Source organism: Pleurodeles waltl, chromosome 6 (genome assembly GCF_031143425.1).
Source record: "Pleurodeles waltl isolate 20211129_DDA chromosome 6, aPleWal1.hap1.20221129, whole genome shotgun sequence".
NCBI classification, from domain to species: Eukaryota; Metazoa; Chordata; class Amphibia; order Caudata; family Salamandridae; genus Pleurodeles; species Pleurodeles waltl.
In genome coordinates this window covers 466,749,677-466,767,011 of record NC_090445.1, presented here as the reverse complement: position 1 = coordinate 466,767,011, position 17,335 = coordinate 466,749,677, and the positions used below count along the sequence as shown (strand labels likewise).

Below are 17,335 nucleotides of genomic sequence, written 5' to 3'. Positions count from 1 at the left end.
GCCATTTGAGGTTTCAATCCTCGGGCCTTCTTAAGGTTTTGCAGGTACCTTCACTTTCTATGACCATACATGTAGAAAATTCTCAAGAAATACAGCTTGAAATAACGTAACTCCACAAAAAGTTTCCAGAATGACTCTGCAACAAAGTTCATGATGTGCACCAAGCAGGTGATGTATATTGAATTGATAAATAGATTTTTCAACACAGTGTTATATGCCCTGAGCATGTACTCAACATTGTCTGTGTTAAAATAAATGGCATTCTGAAAGGCAATGTTGTAACCTGTGGAGGGCCTCCAAACTGCTTGTGCTACAGTCCTATGGTTACATTGGGGAAAGAACATTGGGCCCTCATTATGAATATGGCAGTCAGACAAGCTCTTCCACCAAAGCACCAGTGGCTCCTCCACCCCTCCCCACCCTGAAGTAGTTCCCAGTTACCCCACTCAAAACACTGGTGCCAGTGTTTGAGATAGGTGCCAGTGTATTGATGGAAGAGGTTGGCAGGATAGGGGGCAGTGCTTCAGTTGTACCGTGGCAGGCCAAGGGTGTAAAGGACGAGGATAGAACAGTGGGAAAGGGGGCAGTATAGGCTCATTGAGGGAAATCCAACTACTCTGCATGGTGACCTCTGATTTATCACCTCTTGCTGGACCATATATTTTTGCTAGCTGTAGAACTTAGTACATTTCTTCACTGCTTGCCAGTGATAAAGTTTGAGTGCTTCTACTTTCAACATGTTCAAATTGGGATACTCCAATTTGTCATACTTAACTTTCCCATAGGTCACTAGCATATGGTACAAATTGTGCCCAGGGCCTGGTGTTAAATGTCACTAATGGGCTGTGGCATGTATTGTGCCACCTTCTATAGTGACAGTGTAACTGTGACGGGGTGTCCCCGTCACAACACGCTCCCAATGACGTATCGGACAGTGCCGATACGTCATTTCCGTGTCTCCCCGTTGCCGGGGAAACGCGACGAGAGCGAGGCTGGCAGCCTCGCGTTGCCGGGGAAACCATTATGGTTTCCCGGCACGAAGAAGGTAAAAGAAAAGAGACGCTGCATCGAGGGGGAGAGCCCGTCGGGGAGGAGGAGAGCAGGAGAACCGAGGAACTCGCCGGAGAGCAGGAGCACCCAAGAGTATTACCGATTTGGCAGGAAGAACGAGGAAATCCTGGGAACCCCGAAGAGACCGAACAAAGAAACCCTGAGAGGAGAGTGCAGACGGAGGACTGCTACAACGCCAGCCACGACCCTGGAGGGTCGTGGCTAACCAAGGTACGGTCCTTGTGGACACCAAAGAGGGGCATAACTAAGAAAGGGACTGGGGAGGGGATATAAAGGAGGGGGAAGGAGAAAGGGAAAATTAAGAAGGGGCACAATAACCAGCACCTTTGTGACACCTTTGTGACACCTTTACAACACCCCTTTTAGACTTTTGTTTTGTGTGGACCCATTTACTCCCCCACTTCCTCACGACCACCAAACCCCTCCTTGTGTTTTTTCCCTTTCTTCCCCAGTCCATGCTAGGAAAGAAGTACAAACCCTATTCTAAGACCCTATACTTACCCGGCGTTTTGTCCTTCTATTTCCGGTACCATCCTGGATTTCCCTGAGAGGACAAGCCACCACGCAACCTGAAAGAGAAGAAAACAATTAGAAGACCACACCAATCCGGGAAGGGGGAAAAGCAGACGAACAAGCTCACAAGTGCGGGAAGAACAAACACCACCACCATACACCTTTATTGCTATTAATCATTTAGAATAAACCACTTATATAATCAACTCCATACCTCTCCGTTGCCTTTATACTGTTCGGACTGTTACAGTGGTGTCAGAAGTGGGATCATCGTTTAGGACGCCTTCCCAGACAACCGAACAGTAGCAATCATGAGCGACACCCCCTCGTTGGAGGATATGATTAAACAATTGGCCGAAGGACAGCGACACCTGCAACTGGTGTGGGAGGCACACCAGCGAGAAGCAAAAGAGGACAGGGAAGCCTTGCAGTCAGCCCTGAAGAGCCAGGCCACCATCCTTGCAAATAATCAATTGGTCCACGAGACGGCCATGAAGAAATTAACTGAAACTATTGCTGCTAGTAAGGTTCACCCCAATGTCCCAAGTTCTGTGTTACAGAAGTATCAAGAGGGTGAAGACCCGAAGCTTTTTTCACTAATTTCGAGAGGGTAGCTTCATCTGCCCAATGGCCTGAGGATAGATGGGGACAGTATGTAGCGCCCTTACTTACAGGGATATTACAAGCAGCCTACCAAGCAGCCAACCCGGGGGGAACCACGCCATACCAAGAAATAAAGACGAGTATCCTAGAACGGGTGGGACACGACACTGAATATTATAGGGTCAAATTCTGGAAAATCAAATGGGGACCGAATGAAGACCCCCGAACTTTTTACTATCGTGTAAAGGATTTGGCTTTGAAGTGGTTGGGTCCCTCCGGTAATAGTAGAGAAGAAGTGATCCAAACAATCGTACTCGAACAATATCTGGATGCTTTGCCTACAGCGACAAAACATTGGATTCGTCAACATCCTAAAGTAAATACGGAAATGGCAATCGATCTGGCATGTGCCTATCATCGTTCGGTGGATGTAAAGAATGTAGCAACCCGACCCAGCCTAAAACCAGGGATACCCAACCTTAGAATCCCTTCCAGGACCCTCCCAGACGAACCCGTTACTCGCAGGGCCATAGACCAACCACCAGTGACGGGACCCCAATGTTACAACTGTGGGGAATGGGGACACATCGCCCGCATGTGTCCAAGAAAACCAGATAGTAGTGAGCCAATGGAAATCGGAGTAACTCGGCGACGGGTACTGTGTACAGGCTGAGGTAACCTGAGGTATAAACATACCCTGAACATTAATGGACGAGCGGTATACGCCCTTATCGATTCCGGGTGCAGCCAATCCGTAGTAAGGAACGATATAGTAAACATGGCAGGCAAGGAAGGAGAGCGCTGGGTGAATATTTGCTGCATTCATGGGGATAAAGAGCAATATCCATTACATGATCTTACAGTAGAGTGGAGAAATTATCGGGATGTCCTCCCCATGGGGATAATGACCGATCTGATCGAGGAGTGTATCATTGGGACAGATTATGAACATTTCCCAGAACTTCTGGATCACGTCAGAAAACCCAAATGGACACAAGACTGGTGGGGGGAAGCTCCTTTTTCTAACAGTGATATTGAATGTCCCATAACCCGTAGGAAATTGTCACGTAGAGAGAAGCGGGCAGGCAAAGCGAATCATCAGGAAAGAGAGGGATCGGGACATAATCTAGGGTTGGTTGCCGAAACACATGAGGTACCTATCAGTTTTCCCCAACGACAGAGAGAGGACCCTTCTCTGGCCCAAGCCTGGAAGGCTGCGAAATCAGAAGAAACCGAGGAGGTGGGTCCCTACTTCTTAATTAAGAAAAATCTTTTATACAGGGTAACCACTACTCGTATGGGGGACCATAAACTCCAATTGTTAGTGCCCGAATATTATAGAGAACAAGTCCTCACTTTGTCCCATTGTCAACCAGGGGGGGGTCATTATGGGAGGGAAAAAACCGAAGAGTACCTTCTTCGACGGTTTTATTGGCCGGGGGTTTTCGCCCATATACGCAAATATTGCTCCCAATGTCCCAGGTGCCAACTCACCGAACCAGGTAGACCTAAAAAAGCACCCTTAATGCCCCTACCCATCATAGATATACCTTTTAGTAGGATAGGAATGGACTTGATCGGTCCTGTGGTACCCTCGACTAAAGGTCACACGTACATCTTAGTTCTGGTTGATTATGCCACTCGATACCCCGAGGCCGTACCTCTAAAAAGTATGACAACCAAGACCGTTGCCCAGGCTATGATAACTGTCTTTTCTAGAATTGGATTCCCACGTGAAATACTCACCGACCAGGGAACCCCTTTTATGTCTACACTTATGAAGCAGGTGTGTAAGACATTAGGTATTTCCCAAATTCGAACTTCGGTGTACCATCCACAGACGGACGGGCTGGTGGAAAGGTATAACCGAACCATAAAAACTCTACTAAGGAAAGTAGTGGAGGACACGGGGAGAGACTGGGATCAGAAGTTACCATTAGTATTATACGCCATACGAACCCATGAACAGGCCTCAAGAGGCCATAGCCCTTTTGAGCTCGTGTTCGGGAGACAGCCACGGTCCCTTTTGGACATGGCCATTGAAACTTGGGAGGAAGAGGCAGAGGAAGGGGGAAAACCTTTATTAGAGTATACCCATAATTTACGTTCTCAACTACACGATTTATGGGAAACAGTCAGAGCCAATATGGAACGCGCTCAACAAAACCAAAAACAGTATTATGACCGAGGAAGTAAGTTACGGGTTTTACAACCTGGAGATCAAGTATTAATTATGCGTCCCACGTCCGAACAAAAACTGGTGGCCAAATGGCAGGGTCCCTATAAGGTGGTACGGTCCGTTTCTCCAGTCACTTACCTAGTTGAAATCTCGACCACTCCTCAGAAAACCCAAATTTATCACATAAATCTCTTTAAAAAATGGGAAGAACCAAACAATTCCAACACTGTCGTAGCAATGGGCCGATTCGTATGTCCTAGCAAAAACTGTCATATCGAGTTTTACCCAACCGAACACCATGAGGGGGAGGGGCTACCAGTAATAAACGAAACCTTAACGAAATCAGAAAAGGAACAGGTATATAGCCTCCTAAAACCCTTCAAAAAGTTTTTTTCAGAAATACCAGGTAAAACCACCATGATAACCCATAAGATAAGGACTATACCGGGTAAAATTGTCTGGCTCAGGCCATACCGTATTCCCGAGGCTAGGAGACAGATTATGGAGAACGAAATCCAGAAAATGTTAGAACTAGGTGTGATAGAACCTTCCACTAGTCCCTGGTGCTCACCAGTTGTTCTAGTACCGAAGCCTGACGGTACTATTCGATTCTGTATTGATTTCCGTAAGCTGAACGAACATTCCATGTTTGACACATATCCCATACCTAGAGTGGATGACGTACTAGAAAAACTGGGAAAAGCAAGGTATATGTCCACACTAGATTTGACTAAAGGATATTGGCAGATTCCATTAGCCTCAGAAGATAAGGAGAAAACGGCTTTTGCCACGCAGTCCGGTCTTTATCAGTTCACCGTGTTACCGATCGGACTTCATGGAGCCCCAGCCACATTCCAACGGTTAATGGATAGGCTTCTAAATCCATTTCAAACATTTACAGCAGCTTACATAGATGACGTTGTCATTTTTAGTGAAACTTGGGATGATCATCTACGACATTTACAACAGATATTCCACACTCTTGCAAATGCTGGCTTAACCGCTAACCCCAAAAAGTGCGTCCTAGGACAATCAGACATATCATACTTAGGATACAAAATCAGTCAGGGGAACCTGCAACCTCAAACTAAGAAAGTAGACGCCATTCTGAATGCACCTAACCCAACAACAAAAAAAGAATTGCGTTCATTCCTCGGGTTGGTGGGCTACTAACGACGGTTCATACCTGACTATTCCACCCTAGCCGCACCCCTCACCGATCTTCTGTCTAAGTCACATCCTAATCGGTTAGTCCCTTTTTCGGAGCAACAGACGGCTAGCTTTGAGCACCTAAAGTCCTGTCTGACTAGGGATCCAATTCTGCGGTGCCCGGATTTCTCAAAACCGTTCCATCTATATACGGATGCCTCTGATGTGGGGTGGGGGGGAGTCCTGACCCAACCAGATGGGGACGGTAGGGATCATCCAGTAGTGTAAATCAGTAGGAAGCTATTTCCCCGAGAACGTCGCTATCCTACCATCGAAAAAGAATGTCTGGCCATCAAGTGGGCCGTGGAGGCGTTACAGTATTACCTTTTAGGTCGGCCTTTTATACTGTTTACGGACCATGCTCCCCTCACTTGGTTAGCTGCTCACAAAGATACAAATTCACGGATTTTGAGATGGTTCCTTGAACTCCAACCATTTTCCTTTCAGGTCCGTCACATACCAGGTCCCCTACAAGCCCCGGCTGATTATTTGTCTAGATTCCCGGACTCTACTGAGGTCCTCGAAAAGGACCTTTCGTGGGGGGGGTGTGTGTGACAGGGTGTCCCCGTCACAACACGCTCCCAATGACGTATCGGACAGTGCCGATACGTCATTTCCGCATCTCCCCGTTGCCGGGGAAACGCGACGAGAGCGAGGCTGGCAGCCTTGCGTTGCCGGGGAAACCATTATGGTTTCCCGGCACGAAGAAGGTAAAAGAAAAGAGATGCCGCACCGAGGGGGAGAGCCCGTCGGGGAGGAGGAGAGCAGGAGAACCGAGGAACTCGCCGGAGAGCAGGAGCACCCGAGAGTATTACCGATTTGGCAGGAAGAACGAGGAAATCCTGGGAACCCCGAAGAGACCGAACAAAGAAACCCTGAGAGGAGAGTGCAGACGGAGGACTGCTACAACGCCAGCCACGACCCTGGAGGGTCGTGGCTAACCAAGGTACGGTCCTTGTGGACACCAAAGAGGGGCATAACTAAGAAAGGGACTGGGGAGGGGATATAAAGGAGGGGGAAGGAGAAAGGGAAAATTAAGAAGGGGCACAATAACCAGCACCTTTGTGACACCTTTACAACACCCCTATTAGACTTTTGTTTTGTGTGGACCCATTTACTCCCCCACTTCCTCACGACCACCAAACCCCTCCTTGTGTTTTTTCCCTTTCTTCCCCAGTCCATGCTAGGAAAGAAGTACAAACCCTATTCTAAGACCCTATACTTACCCGGCGTTTTGTCCTTCTATTTCCGGTACCATCCTGGATTTCCCTGAGAGGACAAGCCACCACGCAACCTGAAAGAGAAGAAAACAATTAGAAGACCACACCAATCCGGGAAGGGGGAAAAGCAGACGAACAAGCTCACAAGTGCGGGAAGAACAAACACCACCACCATACACCTTTATTGCTATTAATCATTTAGAATAAACCACTTATATAATCAACTCCATACCTCTCCGTTGCCTTTATACTGTTCGGACTGTTACAGTAACATCACCTACCATTCTAGCCTGACTGTGGCAGTTTAACAACCTCAATGTAACCTATCATAAATCCCCTCTTGACAGGTCAAAACCTTCCATTTAGATATGTATAAGTTACCCTTAAGTAGGCTTTGTGGCCCATACAACAGTGTATGGTGTTTAAAAGTAGAACATAGAGAAATGTAATGTTAAAAATATCCTTACAATGACTATTACCTCATAGCTATTTTTAAAGTAGTGAGGCTGGCTGTTCCATAGGAAAACATTGGAGTGCAATAATAAATACTAACACTGTATCTCAGAAGTTGGGCTAGCTATAAAAATATAATTATTTTCAATAGTTATTGCAAATTAAATTCAACAGCGAAGTTGGATTTTAATGCATATTCATGAAAAGTAATTTTTAGAAAGTTACCTTTTTTACTACCTGATGTTTCTGAAGTCTAATTTGTATTTGCTCTCCACCTTCTCCCTGACAGTAATTAGCAGTTAAATATGTGTAAATAGGTGTGAGATGCCTCCCAGAAGCAAACAACAGACTGACCTCAATGGGCAGAGATTACTCCTCTGCCCCTCGCAGAAATGCTGGAAGGGGGCTGTGAACATCCTTTTTGACATCAAATTTCAAAAAGTGCCAAATCCTGCTTGACTGGTTTGATAAGGTACATATAACTCTGGGGTGCACTTGAAAGGAAAGGAACAGGATGCCAAGACAATTCTTCTGTGTCAACTGCCTGGATTCTGAAGAACTCTGCTTTTGCCCTCCCAGACCTCTGTCTCTGGGTTTGTTTTGGGTCCAGTACCTGCTCAAAACAAGATTTGAGTGTTAGATGTGGGTGGACACTAGGAGAGACATTGGTTACTCCCCATACACACTCAGTATAGACAGCACAAGTTTAGTGTGACAAAGGACTTTCACCATCTTCACAACACCTAAAGTGGGTAGGGATAGCATGACAGACTTATACTCCATTGGTTGCAGCATCTCAGGAGTCATTCCCACCAACTAGCAAGGACAACCGGTATAAATGTAGCACCTCCAGGCACCCTCCTCAGAACGCTGTTGGACATAATGAAGAAGAGGACTGGACATGCTGCCTGTGACCAGAGCTGAGCCCTGAAGGACTGGACCAGCTCTGTCTTGTACCCAAACAAAGAAGCAGACTCCAATGGTTAGTTGACTGACCTCTTGTGTTGCTACAGGGAAATACCAAGCAAGAGGCCTTTTCCGGGAAGTACCCAGATGACCACTGGCAACTGGACCTGGACTGGACCACGCTGGCTAACACCCTGTGAGTCATTAAGTATGTCTTTAAGAGGTCCTGGGGAACTTTAGAACTTTGCATTTGTTGTTCTCCTGTGGTGTATTGGGACTTAAAGGACTAATCTCAGAAAGTAAAATCTTTTTACAAGGATGAACCTGGCTAAGGTATCCAACCTGTGTTTCATTGTGGTCGGCCTCAAATTGTGCCTAGGTCCTAGTCTACCACTGACTATTATTGGTGATTTTATACCTATTATTGCTATTTATATTTAATTTAAAATGTAACAAAGCTGTAAGCTAAACCTGTCTGCTTTGTGCCATAGTTTTAGGGGGGTTGATCTCAGGTTAATATAGCAAATTTAGTGGTTCACTGTAACAAGGAAATTGATTATTACTTGAGGTGGGTACTTATCCTCTAAAATTCCAATTCCTCACAGTTGTGTTTTGGGTGTAGGGTCGCAGGATAAAGACAGTGTTGTACAGGAGGGTGGTAAGGTAGGGGACCTCTTGGGTGGTAGATAGGTGACAGGAATGCTTGTGCCAGTGTAGGGCAGTGTTAACTGGGGACTCTCTGCGGGTCCAACTCATGTTTGAGTCGTTGTGAGGTAGAAGGGGCACTAATGTTTGAGTGGGGTGACTTCAAACTGGAAGTTGCATTGATGCTTTGGGTGGGATGACTGGGAGCTACTTTAGCGGGTTGATGTGAAGGTGGCACTCATGCTTTATGTGAGGTGACTGTGGGCTCTCTGTGGGCTCAACATACTTTTGTGTGGTGGAGGAGGTACTGGTGCATGGGATGAGGGAATGAGGGCGCAGTGACTGAAGGCCCACTGCAGAATCATTTACTTTTTGATGTTGTGACTGGGGCCCTGCTGCAGGTCCAACTTACTTTGGGTGGTGGTTGGATAGACACTGGTGACAGGTGGTTGTGGACCCAAAGTTGCTGAATTTTATTATACACCTCTGGGACCTGCCACCTGTGCCCAGGGCAGCAGTCCAGAATCTAGTGTTTTTTCAATATATCTCAGAAACCACAGCATGCACCATGGGCAGCAGGCCTGAATTCTCTTTTTCCAATTATCTCCAGGCCCCACCTTTTCTTTCATTGGCAGTGGGCCTGAATCTTCTTTTTTTAATATTGGCCCCTTGCGAGCAGGCAGTGGCCCTGAATTCAGTTTTTTTATTAGTGACACAGGGTCTGCCACGTGCCCCACTGTCGGCTGACCCAAACTCACGTTTATTTATTTGGCCCAGAGCCCATCCTCAAGCGGCAGGCATAAATTCTCTTTTTTTTAAAATTGCCTTAAGGCCTGCAGCATTTTTCAGGGGCAGTGAGTCCGAATTCTCTTTTCTAATATGGGCCTGAATTCATTTTTGTTAGGTCCCCATGGCCCGCCATATGCCCCACAGGTGGCAAACCAAAAGGTCATTTTTAGGGTCGAATGCTCAAAGCACTCTGTCCCTGGTGTAATCTCTCTCTGTGGGCTTTTAACCACGCCCATGTCACGCCCATCCGTTTGGTTTTGCTTGATTTAATTAGTGAAAGGCATGCATACAACACACCTTTTCTGGTGTTTAGCCGGCCTCGAGTGCAGTGGGCAACTATTGAAAAGATACAAGGCTCCATGTGTTTCGTATGGGGTCTGGACTACTTTTTCTCTTTATTTCATAGGCAGCACGATCTCGCTGGGCAGTGGTGAAGCGCTTTGTATGACATCGACCCTGTTAGACGGATATTTGCACTTTTGCCGGTTACATGGATAATTGCACTTCTGCCGATACGTTTCACTCTGAGCGAACATCTGTTTCCTTTTGTGTGTCTGCTTTGCGCTCATGGTGGCTGTCGGCTCGCTTATGTGAAACTGTTTTACTTTTCATTTTCAGTTTATGTGGCAAGAAAAGACCTGTTAGGAGATTACAACTTTAATAGCTTTAACTCAGTCAAACGTGAGACCCATTGCATTGCAAATGCTTGTTGGTTATTTGGCCCCAGTGCCTGCAACATGCACCATGGACAGCTGGCTTGAATCCTCTTGTTTTTATATTTTCCCCAAGGTCGGTCGTATGCCTCACAGATGGCCAGCATGGACACCATTTTGACCCCGGCGCTGCCTTTGCGACCCCTAGCCTCAAAGGTAGCAAAATCAGTGCCGGGAACAAAGGGGCAGCTCGTCCTTATGGTTGTTGCTTGAGGCTACACTACCTTGTTTTCAATCTGTTTTTTTATGACATTAATAGTGAATAATAGTATATTATTCACTATTAGTGCAATAAAAAATTGGAGTACAGTTAGCTGGAATATGACCCTCCTTGGTGGTTGAGTTAAGTAAAAAAACACATTTAAATGTATGTTGTGTGGATGCTTGTGGGTGAGAGTGTGCTTCTGTAAAAGAGAGAGTGTGTGTATGTGTGAATGTATGTGCAAATGTGTAAGCATTTGTGTAATTAAAAGTAAATATGAAATGGCTTGTGCTCTCATTTCTTTTTTAGTGAATTAACGTCCATGACGGCGAGCCCAAATTATTCTGTTTTTTTCACTCGCCTTCTCAATCCTCCTTTAGGGCACGCCCCATGCCACTTGGCTGCCGAGCTCAAATTCCTTTTTTTATTTATCCCTTTGCAGTTCCCCCATCTTCAGGCTCCCCATTTTCTGCCTGGGGAGAGGGGGGTAGTGTCGGCGGCAACCAGTTGCTGTTGTGAGCAAGTAACGACACGGACACAAAGTGTAGTTTCTTGTAGTGCAGAGGGCTGGAGGAAGCAAGCCTCTGTTGTAACCTTACTCTCCATACTTACGCCTCCTCCCAACCCGCCGGCCACACCTTTATTTTAGCATTCGGTCACATAAAATAAAGGAAAGGAATAACTGTAAAATGTGGGAGGGGGGAAAGGGAGAATGAAACAGTCCCTCACACCCCTCCTGTCATGCCTTCAGTGGTAGTGTCCCGCGACCAGCTGTAACACTGGGGCAACACTACATTCCTCCTAAAAATGGAAACAGCATGAATGTCCAACGCAAACATATTCTATGACTACATTAGATGATCTCTTAACCTTGAAGACAGAGCAGGGTTTCTGCGTAAACTGTACCGGGTGCTTCTGGATCTGCCAGGGTTTGCGGCTGGGCTCTGGATACCGGCGGGTATAACGTTCGGGGCTAGGATTGTCAGGTTCGCTTCAGGCACTTCAGGACAAGGCGAATTGCACTCATCGTTATCAGGTAAAACACCTGATCGTCAGTTAGTACTGGGGTTCCTGCTACCCGCTGGTTGGTTGTCGGAGAATAAAACCTTTTGAATAATGAAATGTTGTGGGTAATGACGTCAGTGCCACATAGAGCCACTACCAACGATCCATTCCGATGTATGATGGTCCATGGAGTGGGGTCAAAGGCATACAGAATTTGCTGCCAGGGGACAATTGCTTCAGTAACACTTGGTCACCAGCTTTTAGGCTGGACGGTCGAGCTCGTCATCGGCGACTGACATAGCGGTTTGTAGCTGATCGCCGCTGTTGGACTTGACCAGCATTTATAGAATTAGGGAGCCAAGACTGGTGATGTGGGATGGAATCAGTAACCGCTCTCCCTAGCGCCATGTGTCCGGGAGCCTGACTCGTTGTGGAGTGAGGGGTCTGTCGGTAGTCCCTCAAGACTGAATACACCACATTCTCACTTGATTGACCGCTGCGTGGGCAATGCGTATTACTTTGTTTAGAGTTCTCATGAAACGCTTGACCTCACCATTAGCTCAAGGCCACCTCGGCGTGATTCGGCGATGTCGGATTCTGGCATTCTCAAAATAATTTGCCAGTTCTTGGCTCTGAAAGGGTGGGCCATTGTCTGTATTGATCTTGCATATGAGACCGTGAGTGGCGATGAATTTTTCAATACGTGGTATTACCACGTCTGCTGTAAGAGTGGGATGATCTCAACTTTGGGATGTTTTGAGAAATCATCAAACATGACCATGGTGTGCCAGCTGTCATGAAGACTCCCGAAGTCTAAACTCGCTGACACCCAGTGAGAGTTAGGACTGGGTTTGGTTTCAATGGGAACCGGTCGGCTGGGTTACCCAGACACCTGGCATCACTCGCATGACCTCACCAAACTTTCCACAAGTTCATCCATGAGCGGAAACCAGACCTTTGACCGCAGGTGATGTTTTGTCTTCACCATGCCTTGGTGACCATTATGAGCCAGTTGCACCACTCCCACCCCCCAGCGCCTTGAGAACCTTATGGGTGAGTAGCGCGCTTCATAATTTTTTTTCATTGATTGATTGAGAGATGAAGGCATTACTAACCGGCACCCTCTTAGTAGACACCCATCAGCACCTACCGTTAGTTCGTCACGTACATTGTATAAGCTTGCTAGGATCCGTTGAGAGACGGGAGTCAGAGCTGACAGTTGTTTTTTTACCACAAACCATTGGTTGTTTTAGATGGCTGTTAATGCTTTCTGAAGACACTCATTGTTTGCCGACTATTTCATCAATGGTTAGTGGCCGCAGTTTGGACCGGTCCGAGACATACGTCACATATTCTTCCGTCTCATCTGCTTCCTGAACTTCACTGTCAGAGGCTGCCCTAGGATGCCTGGACAGGTAATTTGCCAGATTGTCAGAACCTGGTCGGTACTCTAGCTGACACACATAGTCCAGCAGCTGGAGCATCCACTTCTCTATCTGTGAAGGGGGCTTTGATGCTGTGCCATTGAACAGTGGTATCAGAGGTTTATGATCAGTTGTCACTAAGAATGGGCGGCCATACACGTAGATGTGGAAATGCTTACAGCCCCAGTACACTGCAATGGCTTCTTTCTCTTCTTGCGAGTATCTTTGCTCGGTGTCAGTTAAAGATCTGCTTGCAAATGCTACTGGGGACCATTCATCAGTTTCTTGTTTTAAAACAGCACAGCCCCTAGACATTTTGGGCCAGCATTGACAGCAACCTTAGTTTCTTTGCATGGATCAAAGTATCTCAGAATTGTATCACTGGACAGGGCTTTTTTGATAGCTTTGAATGAGACTTGTTGGGCTGATCCCCATGTCCAGGGTTATGATGATTTTGTCAGGTTTCGGAGAGGATGAGTCAGTGAGGACAAATCCTTAATAAATCAGCCACAGTAGTTCACCATGCCTAAAAAGCTTCTAACTTCAGTTGCACAGGTTGAGGGTGGTGCATCTTTGATGTCTCGCACCTTGGCGGGATCAGGCGCCACACCATTGGCTGAAAACACATATCCCAAAAATTGTATGCAGTTTGCCAGAAATTCACACTTCTGGCGGTGAAGGGTCAGACCAGATTCTTGGATCCTGCGCAGTAATTTTTTGAGTCTCGAGTGGTGTTCTGCCATGGTGAACTAGGATGTAATCGCTGATGTTAATTGTGCCTGGTAAGTCTACCAACAGTTCATGTATTACATTTTGAAAAACTTCTGCTGCACTTGAGATTCCAAAATTCAAACGTTTGTATCGCCTAAATCCTACGTGTGTTGAGAACATCGTGATGTAACGTGACTCTTTGGCTAGTACAAATTGGTGGTATTGTGAACGTAGGTCGAGTTTTGAGAACCAGCACGACCCACTGAGCTCACCTATTATGTTGTCAATTGTAGGCGTCAAGTGTCTTTCTCGCTTGATAGCGACGTTGAGGAGGGGCATATCCACGCAGATGCGGACTTCTCCCGGTTGTTTTGGCTTTCGAGCAACTACGATTGACGAAACCCAGGGTGTTGGTCCTGTTACTCGTTATATAATGCTGGCCTCTTCGAGGTGGTTCAGCTCTTTTTCCACCTGCGGTCTGAGATGGAACGCAATACGACGATGTCGAAGTGTGACGAGTTGCATGGTTTTGTCGATGTGCAGTTTCACCTCTTTATGTTGCAGGCATCCGATTCCTTCAAACACATCCTAGTACTGATTGAGGAGTTCTGTTACTGACTCTTGGTGCATGTTAAATGCGAAAGTGACCACTCCTAATTCTTCTGCCGCCTGGCAACCTAGTAGAATTCCGTGTCCTTCTTCTGTCACGTATACTTTGGTGTGAATGGTTGTGGATTCATGTGTGATGGTGGTTTGGAAGACACCTTTGAGGGCAAGTGGTGTGCTCTGGCCATAGGCATATACTTTAATTTTGGCTTTGGTCAACACTGGGGTTGGAGCCATCCAGTGGTATTCATCGGCAGCAAGAATGTTTATAGATGCTCCTGTGTCAACAATGGCCAGTGTTGCATGGGTGCCTACTTGGATATGGCACCGCAGTAGTTTCTTTGATGACTGGGCAGTGTTGCCGACAGTGAATAGGGAATGGATGACATGTTCCTCTCTGTTAGAAATGGGGTCTTTGGTTGGCAGTCAGGTTACCCCCTATCCAAGCAAGGACCCTCACTCTAGTTAGGGTAAGTCACACACAATCTAAATTATCCTGTGCCCACCCTCTAGTAGCTTGGCACTGAGCAGTCAGGCTTAACTTAGAAGGCAATGTGTAAAGTCTTTGTGCAATAAATCATACAATAACACAATATAGCATCACAAAAACACACCACATAGTGTTTAGAAAAATATGTAATATTTATCTGATAAGATGCAGGTCAAAACGATTATAATGCAATAAGTAAATGTTGAGATATCACTGAAAAGTGATGTAAAGTGCCTTAAGTCTTTTAAAAACAAACAAAGTATCTTTCAAGCAGAAAGTACCTGGTTCGCGTGAAAAATCTTCGCAAAGAACCACAGAGGAGGAGAAGCCTGGAAACAGAGGGGTGTGCGTCAATTTCTCAGGCCGCACATGGTGATGCGTCATTTAGTTTTCACGCAGGGATGGCTGTGCGTCGATTTACGGCGCTCAATCGTGGATCCTCTTTGGGTTGTGGGGTTTTCAGACACCCCGGGGACGAGGCATGGATTTCCTGCGCTGGCAGGACAAAGTAACAGGAGCGGCGTCGATTCCTCTCTGGAAGTCGGGCTGCGTAGTTCCGGTTTGGCAGTGCGTCGTTCTGGTGGGCTGTGCCTCGAATTTCCGGTCGCTATGCTGGCACTGCATCGATCTTCTCATTGAGAAGTTGGGCTTCCTCGTTCTGGATCGGCATGCAGTAAAATTTTCACCGCGATGCAGGCTGTGGGATGAATTTCGCCGCACAAGGAGTCCTTCTTGAAGAGATTAAGGCCCTCATTACAACCCTGGCGGTCAGTGTTAAAGCGCGGTAACATCGCCAACAGGGCGGCGGTAAAAAAAATGGGATTACGACCACGGCAGAAACCGCCAACATAGACAGCCACCTTAACACTCCGACCACCAGGGCGGTAGCAACAAACACCGCGGAGGTCACCGCCAACAGACAGGCAGAAGACAATATACCACCCACCCTATCATGAGAGGCCAATCCTCCAGCTTTTCCGGGGCACAAAACTACATCAAAAGCATGGTGGAAACAGTACATCGAAGGGGAACCACTCACCTTCCGACACTACACGAAGAACCATGGAGCCCGAATTGCAGATCCTCCCCATGTTGGTGTATCTTCTCATACAGCAGAAAGTAGAAAGAAGGTGGCGGTGGCGACGACGGTGAGTACTGCACCTAGCACACAGGGGAAGGGCGGGGGAAAGAGAGTGACACACACATGCAGCACGCAACACCCCCACGCCCCCCTCACCCACAACACCATACACACTAACACCTCCAACAACATTACTGATACACCCCGACACCTCCTGGAAGAATGCATGGACAAAAGGAAATGAGTTTAATCAGTGTTATATTGGAACATTCAGATATAGCAATAGAATTTTAAATAATCAGTATATGCAAAATGTTACATTATGTACACAAGGCCGTACACTGTCCCTTGTAAATGTCCGTGGACCAGTGGTCCCAAAAAGCATGGGCGAAGCCCACACATGACACCTGCCTCAAAACGGAGAGAACACTGCAGGGGCATCAGGTCGACAAAACACAGGCACCTCAATGGGAAGGGAAGGGGAGGGGAGTCACCTCAGCCGGAAGATGGTATGACTCCACTGCTCCTCAAGGGGGCTCCATGCCCACTGCCTGGTCCTAGGGAGTGCAAAGCCACAGTCTCTAAAGTCTCTCAAGTGGGTGGTTTGCCCACTGCTTGGTCCTGGGAGTGCAAAGCCACAGTCTCTCAAGTGGGTGGTTTGCCCACTGCTTTGTCCTGGGGAGTGCAAAGCCACAGTCTCGCAAGTCTCTCAAGTGGGGGGTTTGCCCACTGCTTGGTTCTGGAGGGGGCATTGTGCCCAGTCTGCTTCATCCTGCCAAGGATAGTGCTAGTGGATGCATTTTTCCACTGGTTCTGGAGGGAGTATTGTGCCCAGTGTGCTTCATCCTGCCAAGGATAGTGCTAGTGGATGCATTTCTCCACTGGTTCTGGAGGGGGCTTTGTGCCCAGTGTGCTTCACCCTGCCAAAGATAGTGATAGTGAATGCATTTCTCCACTGGTTCTGGAGGGGGCTTTGTGCCCAGAGTGCTTCACCCTGCCAAGGATAGTGATAGTGGATGCATTTCTCCACTGGTTCTGGAGGGAGCTTTGTGCCCAGTGTGCTTCATCCTGCCAAGGATAGTGATAGTGGATTCCTTTCTCCACTGGTTCTGGAAGGGGCTTTGTGCCCAGAGTGCTTCATCCTGCCAAGGATAGTGATAGTGGATGCCTTTCTCCACTGGTTCTGGAGGGGGCATTGTGCCCAGTGATGCTGCACCTGGGGTGTGGCAGTTAACAATCTCTCACCTGGGTGTTTGAGCCACGAGATGTACATGGAACAGGTAGCATGATACTCCATCGAGGCAGAGCCACCCTCCATCCTGCGGCGACTTAGGCTGCAAACTGCTGGTAGTGCCAGTGCTGCTGGTGGTGCCTCATGTGGTGTGTCCAGGGTCCAGGACGTCACCTGCAGCCTCGGACGGCTGCCTTCTGGTGATGCGGCTGACATCCGATGTAGTGGCACCGGGTGGGCACGTGGCAGTGCAGATGGTGGTGCAGGTGGCTGCGGCGGAGATG

At 47.3% G+C, this 17,335-nt stretch overlaps 2 long non-coding RNA genes across 2 annotated transcripts; both read left to right on the top strand.

The window, feature by feature from the left end:
• The first annotated feature begins 1,058 nt into the window (after positions 1 to 1,058).
• LOC138301977 (uncharacterized) lies at positions 1,059 to 1,790 on the top strand. The gene is made up of 2 exons (XR_011205198.1): positions 1,059 to 1,281; positions 1,524 to 1,790. It is a non-coding gene; the product is annotated as an uncharacterized lncRNA (long non-coding RNA).
• A 4,508-nt stretch (positions 1,791 to 6,298) lies between these two features.
• On the top strand, positions 6,299 to 7,019 carry LOC138301976 (uncharacterized). The gene is made up of 2 exons (XR_011205197.1): positions 6,299 to 6,521; positions 6,753 to 7,019. It is a non-coding gene; the product is annotated as an uncharacterized lncRNA (long non-coding RNA).
• Positions 7,020 to 17,335: the final 10,316 nt, after the last annotated feature.